General features: G+C 45.2%; 1 non-coding gene across 1 annotated transcript; it reads left to right on the top strand.

The window, feature by feature from the left end:
• The first annotated feature begins 2,479 nt into the window (after nt 1–2,479).
• On the top strand, nt 2,480–2,561 carry TRNAL-AAG. Its single transcript has one exon. It is a non-coding gene; the product is annotated as a tRNA-Leu (tRNA).
• The last annotated feature ends 15,690 nt before the right edge of the window (nt 2,562–18,251 follow it).

Below are 18,251 nucleotides of genomic sequence, written 5' to 3'. Positions count from 1 at the left end.
CTCCTACCCTAGCTGTCACCACCTCCTAATTCATGGTCAAGCCCTTACAATTGTCACTCCCTCCTCTCTCCTGGCCCCACACACCAGGACAGCTGCTGCTGCTGCCATCCTCCTCCTCACCCATTCCTACCCAGTTCTGCATTGCCTGTGCTAAGGCTAAGAAAACCCATCAAAAGCCACACTGCTGCTTGCTGCTTTGCTGCCTCTTGGATTTGGGATCTTGTAGTGTGCTTCTGCCTCACCCTTAGGCTCCCTGTGCAGAGGAGAGCAGTGACCCCCAGGCATACCACCCCCGGCTGCACGGGGAGCAGGGGACCTCAAACACAGCTGCCTGTGCCATGGGATCTCTGGGCACCATGGTGAGAGAGGATGGGAGCTAAGGAGGCCAGACGTAGCTCCTTCTGAGGCATGGCCAAAAGGTGGACTGGGACATGTCCCATGCTGCTGCACAACATGGGTGTTTCATCTCCAGTGCCTTTCCCAGGGAAAAGCCATGAAAGAGTCTACCTTTGTTTGCTAAAAGGTTCCTATTATTTTCTGTCATCCTGCATGAAATTTCTTTCATTCTAAATGTCCTCTGCAGTACTAGTGTATCTTTCACTAATATCTCCTCTCACTAAAACCTCCTTTTCCTTTCGTCACTTTCCTCTCTTCCTTCTAGCCAATTTTCAAACCTGGTGGCCATGGCAGAACCCATAAGCCTCTCAGTTTAGGCATGACAGACACATAACTACAGTCAGACAGAAGCCGTAAAGGAAACACTGGTTGTCTTTAGGCAGAGGTGAACAACTTTGTATTCTCTTCCGTCTCTTCTTCTAAGTAGCTTTAATCCCCTGCTGCAATTCACCACCTTTGTTACAGCTCAGAACCTCTGCCCTCACTTGGAGGGGTCAGGGAGGCAGCATCCTGCTTTGCAAATGAGGTCATTACAGGCAAAGCTGGAAATTTAACCCAGTCACCAATACAACTGAGCTGACTCTCATCTGTTTTTTTTCTCAGGATAAGCCAAGTCTGTGTTTGGACATTCTGTCTGCAACCACAGCTCTAACCCTTAAGCCGTGCTCTCCGTCCAGGCACAGATATGAAATCTAGGAGATAAAAACTGGGATCCCCTCCCTGTGCCTTCCCTAATAAAGGATGACATTTCTGTTCCCTGCAGAAGGCTTAAGCAGAGTATGGTTAGATCATGTGTGGTGTTTGCTGTTCATTTAGCTGGAATGCTGGGCTGCAACAAGCCCTAGTTTGTGTTGCTTGCTAAGGAGTTTTCAGCAAAGGATTTGTTGTTAGAAAATGTGGCTATGACAAAAAGAAACCTTTCATGGGAATGTTTTCATTCAGTAAAAGTTCTGGGGAGACAGAGCTCTTGGGATCCAGGAGGAAAACCCTGGTAAAAAGGGGTGTTAAAGAGCCTATTTTCCTTGACTAACCACATACATATCAAGTGGGTTAATTTCTCAACACCTGGATTAGGCAGGGAACTTCAGCCCGAGTCTCCCATCTCTCATGCGTGAGCAAAGCCTCTCTCCCCATCCAAAGGGTACTCTACCCCAGGGCAGGTCTTTCAGTTTTCCCTGCTAAAGCATATCTAACCTCCATAAATACTTAAACACTTGCTGAGAGAGGAGAGTGTTTTTCAAGAGATTGATTTGACAGTGCTGTTGTTCAGGCATTCACACAGGATGTGGGAAACTGAGGTTCAGGTCCCTGCCTCAATGAATATTTAAGTGTTTATGGAAAGTGGAGCAGCTGCAGTAGGAATGAGTGAGAGACAGTAATGGCTCTGGGGTTGGGGCACTTACAAGGGGGCACTGGAGAAGGCAGAGCAAGACCTCATCCCCAGGTCTCCCTCATCCCTGGTGACTGTCCCAGCCAATGCTGGCTCACTTGCTTTGGTACTTCAGGGGAAATCTTCAGATCCTGCTCTAGTCCCACTGAAAAGGTTTTGAAACCTCTGTGTATCACAAATCACTCCAGTTCTGGCATTACTCAACTTTTTAGACCTCTGCTTTTCAGTGTTAATATTCTTTAAAGTCTTACTCTGTATAAATGTTTAAAACACAAAATAAAAGATCTCTGTCATCACTGTGACCTGTCAAAGAAGCAGACCAAAGAGTTTGATGTATTTTCAGCCTGAATTCCAGGGCTTACCGATCTGGGTTCCTGAGCACTTTTGTGGCTGAGAAAAAATAATAATAAACAAAAAAAAATTAATGGGTTTTATATTTGGTTTGGACAGTCATAAGGCTTGAGGTCAGGCTTTCAGGAGCACCCAAGCTGTGTCTTATAATGCCTTTAAGGATCATGAAAAGGAGGCTGTAGAAATAAAATACCCACTGTGAAGAAACATGAATGTATGTTCTCAGACCCCACCACAGAGGCTTACCACCTATAAGGACTATTCATAGAGTCCAGGAGCCCTGGCTCAGTATTCAACAAGAAGTCTACGTGCAGAAGGAGTGGAGGATTGCATGGCAATGATGGTAGTGTGGCCGAGCGGTCTAAGGCGCTGGATTAAGGCTCCAGTCTCTTCGGGGGCGTGGGTTCGAATCCCACCACTGCCATCACATTCTTTAGGGTAGTGAAACACTGGAACGGGTTGCCCAGAGAGGTAGTGGAGGTCCCCATCCCTAGAAACATTCAAGGCAGGTTGGATGGGGCTCTGAGCAACCTGATCTAGTTAGTGGTGTCCCTGCTCACTGCAGGGGGGTTAGACTAGATGACCTCTAGGGGTCCCTTCCAACCCAAAACATTCTATGATTCTAGGGGTTGAGCCTTTATACATTTCATGGCATCTCTGGACATCCATCCTAATCCTTTCACCCTCTTTCATTGTCCCCCAGGGCTCAGTTCTAGGGCCGGTCTTGTTTGATATCTTTATCAACAACCTGGACGAGGGGATTGAGTGTGCCCTCAGTAAATTTGCAGACGACACCAAACTGGGTGGGAGCGTTATTCACTCAAGGGGAGGAGGGCTCTGCAGAGGGACCTGGACAGGCTGGATCCATGGGCCAAGGCCAACTGTATGAGGTTCAACAAGGCCAAGTGCCGGGTCCTGCACTTGGTCACAACAACCCCGTGCAGCGCTACAGGCTTGGGGAAGAGTGGCTGGAAAGCTGCCTGGCACAAAGAGACCTGGGGATACTGGTTGACAGCCAGCTGAATATGAGCCAGCAGTGTGCCCAGGTGGCCAAGAAGGCCAATGGCATCCTGGCTTGTATCGGGAATAGTGTGGCCAGCAGGAGTAGGGAAGTGATCATGCCCCTGTATTTGTTGCTGGTGAGGCCGCACCTCGAATACTGTGTTCAGTTTTGGGCCCCTCACTACAAGAAAGATGTTGCATTGCTGGAACATGTCCAGAGGAGAGTCACAAAGCTGGTGAGGAGTCTGGAGCACAAGTCTTGTGAGGAGTGGTTGAGGGAACTGGGGTTGTTCAGCCTGGAGAAGAGGAGGCTGAGGGGAGACCTTATCGCCTTCTACAACTGCCTGAAAGGAGGGTGTAGTGAGGTGGGGGTTGGCCTCTTCTCCCTGGTAACGGACGATAGGATGAGGGGAAATGGCCTGAAGTTGCGCCAGGGCAGGTTTAAGTTGGACATTAGGAAAAATTTCTTCACTGAAAGGGTTGTCAGGCTCTGGAATGGGCTGCCCAGGGAGGTGGTTGAGTCCTCATTCCTGGAGGTATTTAAAAGAAGGATAGATGAGGTGCTTAGGGTCATGGTTTACTGGTGGGATGGCAGTGTTAGGTTAACAGTTGGACTTGATGATCTTAAAGGTCTTTTCCAACCTAGACGATTCTATGATTCTATGATTGTTAGCCACACCCTTTCTCTATACGTGCTGTTTACATCATCTCAGAGAATTCCTTCCATTTATAGTGACATGAAATCCAAAAGCTTCATCCTTACTTCTCTTTACCCAATCATCCCAGGTCCTTTTTGCCCCATCACTGTAGTCCTCAGCGTGGAATTTAAGCCTGTCAGATCTAACTTTGTTGCTTACATACTGAATTCCCTCAAATATAGGTGTCTCTGTCTGCTTGACTTCAGTAAACATTGTTTTTCTTCAAAGCTTCTGCCAGCTAAATGCCTTCAAGCCATAAAATTCTCCCTAGAGCAAATAGATTGTACAAGCTCCCCCAGCTTCCCGCACTAACTTGGAGCTCACATTCATCTTTGTGATCCATCACCTTGCCACCATCTCTCTCCCTGAACTCTCTTTTTACCCCCATTCATTTTGTCTGTAGATCTCCCTGTGACCATCACCATAACAATATATTCATGTGCGCACTGCTGTCTCATCTTTCTAGTTGCTGAAATTCTTTTTAACTACCTGGTAAGGAGCGTAAAACCAAATGTGTTGCATATCCATCAGGGACACTTGGGAGACAGGGTTAATTACACTTTGAGGTCGGAAAATGGCATCAGTCAGGTATGGAGACCCATTACCCACGCACTTCCCATCTGATCAGTGACTGTAGCAGAGGAGCAGCTCTGGCTCCAAGTATCTTCCCAGTGCTAAAGAAGGGCCAAGGTCAAGTAGACTACTTGTTGGTAGAGTAGGTAGCAATGGCTCAGCCTTACTCATGCCCAGTCCACCCAGACAGCATGAAAGAGTGAGTGTGAACCTGCATGTGGACACCATGCTTGTTCTGGTTCTCCTCCTCCAGCAAGCTAGGGCAACTGCATTACAAAACATACAGTTTTAAAATGTCAGAGTTTGAACAGGAGATATTGAACAAAAACCTTCCTCAATTTCAGAGCTGATCCTGTGGGTAGGTGAGGTACAGGAGATTCTGACTGTTTTGCTACACTCGTCCTCAGATAGTTTGGTTACATCTGTCCTGTACTAGACCAGCCAGCGGCATTCTCAGGCACAGATGCCAACTGGCATGGAAGGACCTACATCTGCACTTGTAAATGATCACATCCATCAAGGAATGGACCATGAGATGGCTGCATGCAAACCATAGTGCTAGTTAGGACAGGTCAAGTTCATGCCTGGGTGCTTGCAGGGCTTTGCTGGCACAGGCAGCCACATTCCAGCTCCTAGGAATGCTACCAGACACGCGGGTTTACCACAGCTGACACAGCCTTTTTGTCAAATCTAGGAGGATCAAGGACCTCGTTTGTCATTTTGACTCAATTCAGAAAATCTCTAGCTTGTGTGGAAGGGTAAGATGTGCCCTGTTTTGCTGTTTTGTGAAAGGCCATTTAGAAATAAACATGTAGCAGAGGAGGTAAAATTTGATGTGCAATCCATCACCCTGACCTTTGCAGGAAATAAAGCTCTGCTTCAGAGCTTATCAACCACAACTCATGATCTGATTTACTGCTGGGATACCCTAATATTATTCTAATGTAACTCCATTGATTTCTTTAGATTTACAGTAGTATTACATTGGAGTAACACGATAATAAACATAGCACTCATTTTGATGAGGGGACTGTGCGACAGAAATCTTGCCTGTGTTTTCCCATTTTATCAGTTGGCCTAGTAAAAGCTACTACTTCTCCATGCAGTCCTCAACGCCACCAGTCCAAGCACGGTATTAGTTAAAAAAAAGAAGGTAAATAACCTTCTCTTACTGGCCTCTGAATTGACAATAACTCTTTAATTGCTGGCAACACAAGCAGAAAAATTTCTAGCAGGGGAAACCTCTGTCATCACTGACAAGGGAGTACTGCACAGTCTGGAGTTGCACTATGTGCTCAATATACTCTCAGATTCTGACAAAGTACATAGATAGCTGAATCCCAAAGGAATGTGAGTTGTCCTGATTCCTACAGCTTGCAGTGCTGTCTGATTCTCAAATGGAAGGAGAACATGTCTAGCTGGTTCTTTGTACCTTACCCTTTTTCCAGAAGCCTACCTGGGTCTGAATGTCTGGCATCTGAGACCTGCACTGATTAATTTCCACCACAAGGTCACGCGTAGACCTTCTTTCAGGATGATGCCTGTCAAAACAAAGACACGAATTCAACTACTAGCAAAAGAAGCTTGTAACATCCAGTTGTGCTGCACAGGCAGTCACATTAGCTGCTTGCAGACAAAAAAGGGTGTGTGCATGTGTGTGTGTGTATATATATATATATATATATACACACTTACAGATGCGCATGCACATACACATATGTCTCCAGTTCAGACTGACCTGATGTATGCAAAGAACATTATAATCACAATCTGCTGTATTGTTTCTGTGGGCATGTCCCAGCATTTAAACTAGTCATGTATCTTTGCATCAAATCTCAGGATGAGTTAGTGACTGTACTGCACACTGTGTATGGAGCACCATCTAGCTGTGCTACCCCCCCCCCCCAGCCCCCCCCCCCACCCAGCAGTGGAGGAGGGAAGAGGAAGACCCTGGCAGCTGCCAACATCAAATAACACCCTTCCCCACCTCCCTCACTCCATGGTGTTATCCCTAATGCAAACTAGAAATGAAAACTGCATTTTTTCAAAGGGAGCTTCAGGATTTTGGCAGAACTGGAATAGGACTAGAGCAAAATGATTCCCCACAGAGCATAAGAGGAGCTAATTTAAAACTATGGGGCTAGAATAACAGTACCAGCCAAATTTCTAAGGAATATTGGGTAATCAGCAACACCATTTCCCTGCAAGCTCAGAAGACCAAACAGGAAAATGATCTTCTAGAGTCACTGAATTTCGCTGACCAAGGCCAAAACTTGAGACTCCAGCAAGAGGGCAGCTGTGGTCAGTGCAGGGTAGCAAGGGCTGAAACCACAGTACCAGAAGCTGTTCAAATTCAGCTAATACACTCACAGAAGCTCTGAATTACAGGTTAGTTGGTGATCATAAAACGGATTTAGAACTGACATTAATTCATTATTGAGGAAACGAAGTAATGTTTTCCTAAGCCTACCTCCATCAACTCAGGCTCTAATGGCTGGCAAGGTGAGGTACAGGCAAGTCTACCCAATTCCCAGAAGCAAGGTAGAAGTCGGGGAACAATGCAGGAGGCAGAAGGTCAGCGAGGCACTGTGAAGATCAAAACAATATAACTCTACCGGAGACAAGTATTGCTTAGGTTCCCATCCTAGCTCCCAGTTATCCTTAGGACATGTTGCAAAGGACCTTGCCTCTTGCCTTTCGCCAAGGAGCTCAGATGCTGCCTGTGGAATATTTAATTCCAGCTGAAGAAGATGGGTTAGTCCTCTAATACACATACACACTCTTGGTGCATTCCCAAAGGCATTTCGGTCTGCCAGACCATGAAAAGAAAGTAAATAACACACGCAGGCTGGCTTCCCATTGCAAACACCCTCTGCAGAGGGTACCGGACTCTCAGACCACAACAACAGAGTGTTGTCAGTCCCCAGCAGACAAACATGATCCCCTCTCCAAGCTGGGTCCGTTGCTTGCTGCTCTCCTGGGGGTAGCTCCAGCATCATCAGCCACTTACATCAGCCCCCAGATCTAATCCTTCAAATTCCACTGCAAGATGAGTATTTTGCAGACAGTAAGAAGGGGAGTTACCACCTCCCCAAGTTAAATGAACCCCATATCTCTCCTCTCTGGGTCTATGACAAGAGTAGGAGCATGGGAACTGCCAGCAGAGCTACCCTCACCCCTTTGTCTCCGGCTCAAAGGAAGGAGCTGGCTTAGTGATGAGCACAGCAGAATGGCTGCAGGAATCTCGAGGCTGCACTTCACATTTCTTATTCAGCTCAGGGAGCTGGGAGATGGGCAGGGGTGACCCTCAGGGGTGTGGGAGCAGAAAAATTAGGGACAGGAGGCCTTCAGCGTAGGTGTAGGAAGCATGATCGCTGTACAGCCGTGAATCCAGTGCTGACAGCTAGCATGGCAGGCCTGTCACGTTCATCACCCTGCCTTTAATTACCTCACTACAAGCATCTTTTCTACAAAAGCTCTTTCACACCTTCTACAAATGTGTAACAGTAAACAAACTCCCACTGTGGGTAAGAAAACTCTGCCAAGTGTAAGAAACCTCAAGCAGGTTTTCTTAAGCTGAGAAAAAGTGCAAAAAGGTTGTGCTGGCTTGTTAAACTGTATGTGCATAAGGACTTTGTGACCTGCTCCCACCTTTCACTAGACTTATCCTGCTTTCCCATAGGTTTTTCACAATTATCTTGCAAAGTATCATTTTTACTCCCTTCACAGTGAAACAACATTTCTTCACCAGGATTTGCTCTACAATGGGTCAAAGTCATCCTTCATGTTCTACTTATGGTCTCTGCCAAACTGAATGGACAATTAGGCAAGATCATGTTTGGGCATATGCTGAGATTTGGTGGGTACAATAGCATATCCATAGGATGACCCAAATTCCACTATTCCTTTGATTCGTTTCCAGGCACCTAGAGTAAGACAGTTGAACATATGAAAACAATTGGGGTTTTAATCCAAATTTTACACTGAAAATTTTCATTATTTAAAATTTATCTTAAAACAGGAACCTGTAATAAAGTATAATACATGCCCTCTGACACTGAGCAAAAAACAGCCTACAGAAACCTGAGTTTCCAGCAAATCAAGTGCTGGGAACCCTTGGGAAGCATGCACTTTGATTTGCCTCCTATTCTTCTCCTGTTCTGCCTAAGTGTTAATGCTCAGTGGGATTAGATCATGAAATGAGCTGAAAGAAGGGTCAGAACATCAAGGTCTATATATTCACCAAAAAGTGATAGAGAAACTGTTGCCATAAGAAAATACCTCAGCCTTGCAGCTGGAGTAGAAAACAAGAAAAAAAGTTTCTCAAAACTCAAAAAAAGTCCTTTACTATGTAGACAGCTTAGGCTGATGCTGAGTTGAAGTGGGATAAAGGGCTAGGTGAAGACATACACACAGAACATCACTTGCTCCAAATGGTTTTTCTATCACCTCTGCTCTGCACTGCAGAGAATACCTGCACTGCAGGCAGCACCACCATGGCAGGCCCACACACATGGCTCCTACCAGTGGTCTTTGTAAATGAAGGGCTTGAGTGCTGTATATGTGAGTTTCACAGACCTACATAGCACCAGAAGTCTCATGAGAAAGAAAGAGTCATTGCTTTGTGAAAGCTGGTTGCAAATATAGATTGCTAGTGCCTGGCACAACGGGTGCTGACAAAGGTACTCTTTGGAGCCAGTGCCTTGCTTTCTCCAACAAACTGTCAAGCTAAGGGCAAGATACATAAAATTGCTGTTTCTGAAAGGAAGGCTGTAAGCCTCCAGAAACAGAAAGTGGGGCCACTCTTCTGAAGATTTTGGCAATGCTCTCTGGGAGCAATCCTGATACAAAACCACTCACCAGTACAAAGAAGAAGAACGGCTTGTTTTACATTTGAAAAGACACCTTCATTTGTCAGAGGGGAGCAGAAAGGATAGAAAGTGTTAAAGAAGAAAATATTTTAACTGCATTTAAGGACACTGAGGAACACTGGAGCTTTGGCAGCATTTCGGGTCTTCAGAAGCAGGTGTAAGGGAAAAAGAAGACAGTGTTTGCTTCAGCATGGAGTACAGAATGACTGTCTATTTTTCAAGGAGGAAAAAAATTATTAAAAACAAGCCGGAAAAAAGAACAAAGACTCCTTTGGCAGGCCCAAATCCACAAAAGAACAGAGATAATAATGCATGAGTCATGAGGAGAGGAAAAGGATCTAGCAAATCCCATCTGGGCAGAGGCTAAGCCTGGGATGCTTCTAAGGATGGGACAGAAACAACTGGATGACCTAACAGACAATCACCAACATGTCAGGGGAAAGCTGGTGACTTGATCGTCCCCCTGCCTTCCAGTGTCACACAGATGCAGGACAGGTGCAGGGAGCAGGAAGAGTTCTGCTGCGGGAATGATCAGATGCCACTGTGCTTGCCTCAGAGTAGATATTTGCAGATGTTTTAGATCTTCCTCTGTCTGAGAGGGATAAATAATGCTGTGTTTCAACTGGCCTGAGAGCAGGCAAGCTTCATAACTCCCACCTAACAAACAGAGGTGTGAGCCCAACCTGAAGATGTTCCTGAACAACTAACCTATTAGGCATCACACATGCACTTCTTTGCAATCGTCTCTGACATTGCAGACTGGAAAAAAAATCAGCAGGTAGACAAAGTGTGGCTTCATCTGAAGATACTTCTTCATGGTCCTTTCCATCCTGTTTCATTGTAAAACCATCAGAGAATCAAATTAGCCTTTGCTAGAAAAACAGCAGCATAGGCATACTACCTGATGAAGATATCTCCACTGAAACAATCACAATCATCACTTTTGTAACTGCAGAGAGGCCAAGCCATGTTTTAATATGGCACCTGACTGTGATTAAGTCCATGGAGGCTGTGCTGTTTAACTGATGGCCTTGTCATCGTCTGTGGCATGGTTTAATCCTCTGGTCATTCCATACTTGACTACAACAACTGACTATGACTCAGTCCTGCCCTGACTACCTAAGAAAAGAAAAAAATCTTATTTCTGTTTTAACTAACAGTTCTTCCTCAGGTAGAGGCCAAATGGACACATAAAACATTTCACAGTGAAACTTCAGCAGGTTGCCGAATAGAAAGAATCCTCCATTTCCATTTATTGCTTCATTTCCTTGATCTTTCTAGCTTTAAATAGCTACAACTTTGCCACGCAGGTCCAGATTACAGCAGCCCTCCTGGGCGGGGCAGAGGAAGATAATAGCAGAATAGTGAGAAGACTTTGGGTTCTCAGAAAGCTACAATGAGTTAACTGGGCTCATGGGGGCAGCATTCCAGTTTGTACACACAGATGGGAGGATGGTGCCACTTAGATGCAGATGGCGAGCTGTGTAAACAAGAAGTTCCTGTTCTGCATCAGCCTGCCGATGTGCCGCTTGCGAAAGGGCATCTGCAGACTGATCATTACCAGTTTACAGCCCATCCGTTTCCACCATTCCATCAGCACTACTTGCATAAACAGGGAAAAGACACCGCACCCGGGCAGCCTCCTCTGCTCCTTCAGACCCAGGGAAGCAGGAAACCTACACATTTATCACTCAGAAAGGCACTTTGGTGAGAGGGGAAAATATTACACAGTCATAAAAATAGTCATATCTCCTACCCAACAGCAGCATTATTTCAATGTGATGGATGGCTTAAACCAAATAAAGTTATATTCAGAGATGAACCTCAACCTTTTGGGCTTTCAAGCAGCTGTTTAAACATGCACGTGGTCTTAATGAAGTCAACAATGCTCCTGATGTTCTTCAGGTGCTCTTTGCTGGATCCATGCCTATAGAACAACTCGACTCTATTGCCCTTAACCACAGAGGTATGTAATGGGTCACCATTAAATACCAGATGCCACACAGTAGAAGTTGTCACCAGTTCTGTCACCCAAAGGGAGATGGGTGCATGCTGTAGACCAGGTTCAAATAGCACTGGATTTTCATCAGCTTCAGTGGAGCTACTTCTACTCCAAATATTGACCAACATCACAGAGTTGTGCCTCTTCTCAAAAGTTAAAATGAGCTTAGTTACTGTTCATATATTATTCACATATTCTGCTGACAAAATAACCCAGCAGGTAAAACCAGTGTAGTGCTCAAAATGGCCTACTTTACTACCATCACTAGTAGTAGAGTGTGTGACTTACGCTGTACATATGGTAACAATATACTTTTTGCTACATTATAATTCTTAGTGTAAAACTGCACACAGCCAACAGACATTCACAATGCAGAGCATATTTTAGCTCTAGTCTTGAAAGAGGGCTGCTATAGCTCATTTGATTATATACATGAAATTCCAGGTACACATCTGACCAAAGTACCAGTTAGTATTTTCAACCTGCATGGGATGTGATGTTCCGAAACATCTTCCATAGACTGCTACCATTCTGTGCAGCTCATTCTTCCTTCTTTTAATTCTTCCTTCTCTTATCGATGAGAACAGGGGCAGGCTTATATTTACACAACCTCATTTATCATCTCAGCTGGAGGGAGACTGAGCTCAAGATGAAGACCATGCCTGTGACAGTGTCTATAATGCAGACTGGTTGTTTAAGCTTGGTCTGCAACCAGAGGAAATCCAGCCAGTGCAGGCTCCTGGAGCCCAGTGACCCAGCTGACCACAAGCCAAAGCCTGCTTCAGACAAGCAGAAGCTCTCTCTCGGCTCCATTGGCTATCGATGGGATCTCCATGGTTCAGTTTGGTTGCTTAATCATGGATATCTGATGCCATCTGAGATGACTGAGGATGTCCCTGCTTTGGCTTTCAGCTACTGCTTCAGGAGAATGCCACGTGCTATGCCTGTAAGTCCCCAGGCATGTCTGAGATGCCCTAGGAAGCTCAGTGCTTACTTATTTCAAACCTTCTTGGTCTAGAAGAGATGCTGTGTGTCAAGGAGGATTTTACTATGTCCTTACAAGAGAAAGGTGCCCAGTGTGACACATTTAACCCTGATATTAAGACAAGTATGAGTGGCATTTGCTTTGAAAACAAAAGACCCCTGTTGCTTCTGAGAGCTATTAGTCAAGCTCTGATTTTAAACCTTGTGGATTAACTAATTTCTTAAAAAGAAGTCTAGTGGACAGACAGTTCAAAGCAGCAGCACATTCAAAGCGAGTCATTCACAATATCCAAAGGAAGTCCATTTTAAATCTGTTGATGAGAGTATTTCTTCCAGACCAACAAGAGTCTGAGACGTTCAGCAATTGAGAAACAGAACAGACTATGCAATTTATTTCTCTGATCTATGCAAGATAACATAATTAGATTTTTAAATAGCAATTTATTGATAATCACCTATTTGTGAGCACCATAATGTCCCCTGAGATTGTGGCATACTTCTTCAGACACAAGTGGTCAGACAGTTAAGACAATCTGAGAGTAGAGAGGATGCAAAAACAAGTATTCTTTCACATTATTTTTGCAAAGCAATGTAGAAGGCACTGAATTAACACTAAGATATCACTTCTATACATGGTGCAGTCACTGTCCAATGTTCTGTTCCTGGATGTATGCCTGACCTCTAAAAAGCATTTTGATTTGCTATACCTCAGTTTCTCCGGTGGAAAATGGCCACTCTGATACTATGAACAAGAAACACTATGCGAATTAAACTAATAATCTATTATCTCTAATTCTTCTTACAGCCAGTGAGGTTTGTTGGCACGGCAGACTTGTGTGGGTCAGGCAGGCATTCTGTTTTCCTGCACAGCCCTAGAATGCTAGCTTGCGGAGGTGGGTGCGTGGGTTTGCAATTATGGTGCTGTTGACTCTGATCCATCCAAGATAAGATGGCATGATTTGTACATAGCTCTGAAAAGAGTCCTTGTCAGGCTTGCTACCATCTGGGCAGAGAGTCATTCCTTGAACAGAGCCGATCATGTCAGCTGCAGGGAACACTAACCAGAATTAGCAAGTTTTATGAGAATGAAGCACAAATGGGTGGGCTAGTAGTTTCAGGGCAAGGAGGCTGGCTATGTAACCTGAAAAGCAACTGATCGTATGCAAGGAGGTAGCCGGATATTCCACTGCCTGGTCAAGGTGAAGACAGGTAGGAAGGTGGGCACCTTCTTACATGAAACTAAAACCCAGGAAAAACTGATCTCTGCTTAGATTTGATTACAAGCATGAATCTCAGGTTAGGTTCATCAAAGTTCCTGGACACGAGTCGAGTATTGAATGAAATGACCACTCAGATTTCCAGCAGTTCCAAATTACATTTAGTGTCAACCTAGGCTCTAGGGATGAGGATCTATGATTGCAGAAGGAAGGTTATGAACCTAAATGGTTTTAATCAGAAACCAGTCCAAACTAAGATCTGGAAAAGTGCTGCTTTCTGTTCTCTGTTTGGTTATATGGAGAACAAAATGGTGTCAAGATGAAAAAGGTGTTCTAGTAGAACTGCTTAAAAGTGGAGACCTGCATGACTTTTCTCTGCTTTTCCACAGATTTTGGACATGTTCTCAAGCCTTTTTTAGCATACACTGAAAATTGGAGGGGAATTCTGATCTGTTTTGTTTTGTGGGAATTGTTGTTTTGGCATTTCTTTGGCTGGTATCCACTTTCCAAATTTGGAAATGACATTAACATTTGCATTTTTTATTCTTGTTTTAGGCCATTCTGCTTTTAAACTTAGGCTCGCCTTCAAGACCAGGGCTTGAGATCCCTAATACTGTGTGTATTTCAAACCTTTTTTTTTTTCTTTGATGGATTAGATTTCACTTCTTATTTTCTCTGATTACAAGAAGAAAAATGGAATATATGTAATTTTAATAGACTCTTCCTAACCACATGTACCTAAGCAGGAAAGGGCCCAGAAAGGACCACGTGGGTCTAGCTCCATCAGGATTCAACACACCAGGAGCACACACGTGGGAAGCATTCTGCCAGGCGTGCTTCATGCTGTGTCTTACCCTGTTTATAGGTATGTGTCAGTTCTTATGTTGACATCTGTCTCTATGTTGACATCTATGACTCCAGCAACTGCATAAACAAATTGAGTCAACAGTGCTCCCCTGCAGAGATCAGCATGCATCCCACCTCTTCACTGTGTCCTGCTGCATGACATGGTATTATCAGCACAAGAGGGACACTAACTATGCCCCCTTTTCCTCTATAGCCCATGCTCCAAGGCTCTTCCACCTTACACTGCTGAAGCTCCTCATGCCTCCCCATCAGCCTGCAAAAGGATGCATTCTGGCAGTTCCATTCCTGTCAGAGGAGCAGGAAAACGGGGCTAAGGTCTTTCCCCCTTGCTGCTGTGGTGTCCTACAGACAATACGCTGTGCACATGCTAAGCAGCTACGCAAGAGCTGAATCAGCGCTGCAGCTGATGGGCTTCAGAAAGCACTGCTAACCTCTGAAAGGCAGCCTCTAGGATGATCTAAGTATCGTCAGAGGGAAACACAACAGGATATTAGTCAAATCCTTCTACACCTGTGACCTCAGAAGGCTTTTGGGGGAATGTATAAAACGCAATGCCTGCTGCTCATGGATAGAGCTTGTCACCTTTCATGTAGATTGCAACAGAAGGGTTTACATTTCCTACCCACATTTTGGGGACACAATAAATCTGCACATTCTGCAGCGGTGTGGATTCTTTGAGGCTCAGCTGAGCTGTTCACATGTGTGATGTCAAACCATTCTTCTGCAGATCATTAGACGTGGCCTTCAGGAAACTGCTGTCTACTCAATGGAGCTCTACCTCATCAACATGGGCTGCTTCTCTGCTTTTCCTGATTGAACTGTGCACAGCATCTGCTGCAGTGTGGCATGGCCATTTGGCTGGAATACCACTTATTTATGCTTTTAGATCACTAGATGGCACTCGGGTCAATATCTACAACCAACCTCACGAGGACAAGGGCTTTAAAACATCACTACAAACTCTGCAGGACTGGTTTTGATGTGAAGGATACAGGATGTTTCTGCTCTGGACCTCATCTGGACCTCCACCAACAAGGCAATCCTCAGATTGCACTTGCTGTCCTTCCCACCTCGCTTAGTATATAAGCATCTTCCCTTCCCCCCCTGAGCTGTATAAGTGGAAATTGTAAATACTGCTTGGCTCCGCTAACCTTCTGGTTTTCATTTGAACAGAAATCCATCTTGGTCCTTCCAAACAAGACAGGCTGCCTTTTCCTCAACTGTGGGAACAGCTCCAATGAGCTGCAGGTATACCCTGTGCACCCCCCAGAGCAGAGTAACTCTCTGTAGGTTTTGTACCACAGCTACCCTCTAAGTCAGCAGACTTGCTGAAAGGTAGGAATTGGCAGGTAAAGAGAAAGAGTCCAGCTCTTGTGCCATGTTCTGGCTCACCAGCTGCTCCCCTGTGTGCTGCCCTTGCTGTAAGGCAGGACAACTGGGTGGACAGCCCCAGCATGCTGCGTTCACTCGGCCTCGCTATGACATGCGTTATCCAGCTCTCAGCAGCAGTGATAACACAGCCTGTGGTTTGCGGGCTATGACTAACTGCTCTTAAAGAATAGTCCTGCCCTGGCCTCTGCCCAGCCACATTCCAGCCCTGCTGCCTGGTTGGTGTGCCTGCTGGTGTGCTAGCACCATGTTCTCTGTGCCTGAAACCCCATTTCCACAGGACCAAGAAGGTTTTCCATCACCAGACCTAAGTGGACGGAGGCTTCCCGTCAGCACCGCTCCCACCCCCTCTGCAGGTTTGTGCTGCTGCTTCCCACCAGCAGAAGGTAAACTGTAGCACTGGAGTATGGTGGTGTCAATGGCATGGCAGGACAGAACCTAAAGTTCCCTCTAATGACCACAGCAGTCTGCAGCAGGCTAATAGTCTCCAGTATTTGAGGTCTTTGCCTCCTGAAAATAGATGATAAAGCAGCATCCCTTGCTAGGCAAAACCTCTGACCATATAGGGACCTCTATTTTAGTTTCTACCATTTGTGAGGACAGCAGCAGAGAGTCTATCCACTGAGACCAACATTGGCCAGCCAGTCTTTTATCCTCAGCTAGCATCCCTTTGCCATGCAGCCTGACAAGTCCTAGTAACTTAGGGGCTTTTCTTCCATGCCCACAAATCCAGGGTTGGCTATAATTCATGCAATGCTGCTCCAGTTTCTCTGATTCCTGTTTTCTCTAGGGGCTGATCCCTATATATAGGTTTGCTTTAGCAAAGATACAATAAGGTATAAATTTCCCACCTTCTTTCAGAGCCATTCCTGCCTTTCCATGCTTTTTAATGTCTTTCTGCACTTACCTAGCTATTATTTTTGCAGAACCCATCCCCCTTCAACATTAAATCATTTCCCCTTTTCTTATGGCTCCCTTTCTCAATGAATTTTTTGGCTTTTCTGATTAATCTCCCTGCAATGCTGAGATGCTTGTAAAATCAGAGGGAAAAGGGATTTTGTGGGACCTACAAATTGCTTGAAAGCTAACAACCTTGCTAAAGAAGATTTAAGAGATGTTAGGTACAGGCTTGCTCTGTGTGCAAACCTTGACTCAGCACATATGCAAACAGGCTCCAAAAATAGATTGCACTTTCCCAATTCACATGTGATGCATGTGCCATATTTCTGTGCTGTGCTTTCCAAAAATAGCATTCGCACATGATTGGTTGGTCTAAATCTGTGAGTATTTAGCTGCATGCTTTTTCAACACAGGCATCAAAGCACCAAGCTCCGCAGCCTTTTCATAGAGGGATTTTTCTCATGGGCACCTCCCACTCTATTCACAAAAATAAGGGTTATGTCCCCTCCCCGGTGCAATTGCTTAACATCCCTGTGGCAACTTCACAAACCTCTCATGTGCAGAAGTGACATTAGGTGTCGGCTGAAATGTATTTTTAGCTTCTTTCTATGCTCTCTGGCAGCTGGAAGCAGAGGTAACCCATTGCCTAGGAGCTAACAAATTCCCCTGAAACACCAGGAAGGGCTCTGCAGAGCAGTAACCCAGAAACTGCGGTCTGACAAGCAGAGGTTGTTTGCACGCAGATCTGAACAAAGAGCTTGGTTAGAAACTGAATGAAAAGCTTCTCTCTTGTACTTCAGGGGAGCAAGTAAGTTTCTGGGTTATGTGCAGGTGTCTGCCAAGAGAGGCTGGAAAACAGGACTGAATGGGCAGAGTGCTGGTCTAGTCACAGGGATCATTTCTTTGTGGAATAAAGCAACTAGGGAGCTGGGGAGCAACAGCTATGCCAGTGCCATCTCTTAAGGATGGACCTAAATCTGCACCTCAGTGCTAACATGTTTGCATGGTCCAGCAAGAGACTGTAAAACTCCAGGGCATTACAGATCAAGGGGTGCCTGACAGCACGCACACTTCAAATGTATCTCTGATACACACCCGCTATCCTACGGGCACAAGAATAGTACAGAGGAAGAGTCTATACCCTGTGTAGTGACACTGAAGATTTGTTTTGAAGACTCCTGATGCTAAAGCAAAAATGGCACAACCACATAGCAAAAGCGTATAAAGTCACTATGTCCATTTGAATGCACCCTAAAGTGTACGTGATTAACCCCATCCCATTGAGCCTTATGTCAGAGCAGGTGCTATCCTTCTTCCTGCAACTACCGTAAGCAACTACCATGTGTGCTATCAATTGTTCAGCAGAAACGTGATAAACATCCATACCTGGTTTCAGACCCAGCTGGTCCTGCTGGATGATCCAATACTGCACGGATCCTGTATCAGCGGTCATTAATTGTGCAACCACAGCCTGAGGTGAAAAGGACAAACAGAGGTGGTATGAGTCATATCACTTAGCAGATATGGTCTTCAAATGCCATAGTGGTAAGAACAGATCCGCAGCAAAGTACACTTCATTATCGAAATCTGTCTCCCATTGGGCAAATAATA

Source organism: Egretta garzetta, unplaced genomic scaffold (assembly GCF_000687185.1).
Source record: "Egretta garzetta isolate BGI_Z169 unplaced genomic scaffold, ASM68718v1 scaffold293, whole genome shotgun sequence".
Taxonomy (NCBI): domain Eukaryota; kingdom Metazoa; phylum Chordata; class Aves; order Pelecaniformes; family Ardeidae; genus Egretta; species Egretta garzetta.
The sequence above is the reverse complement of the archived record's forward strand: the minus strand, read 5'-3'. Positions and strand labels throughout refer to the sequence as shown.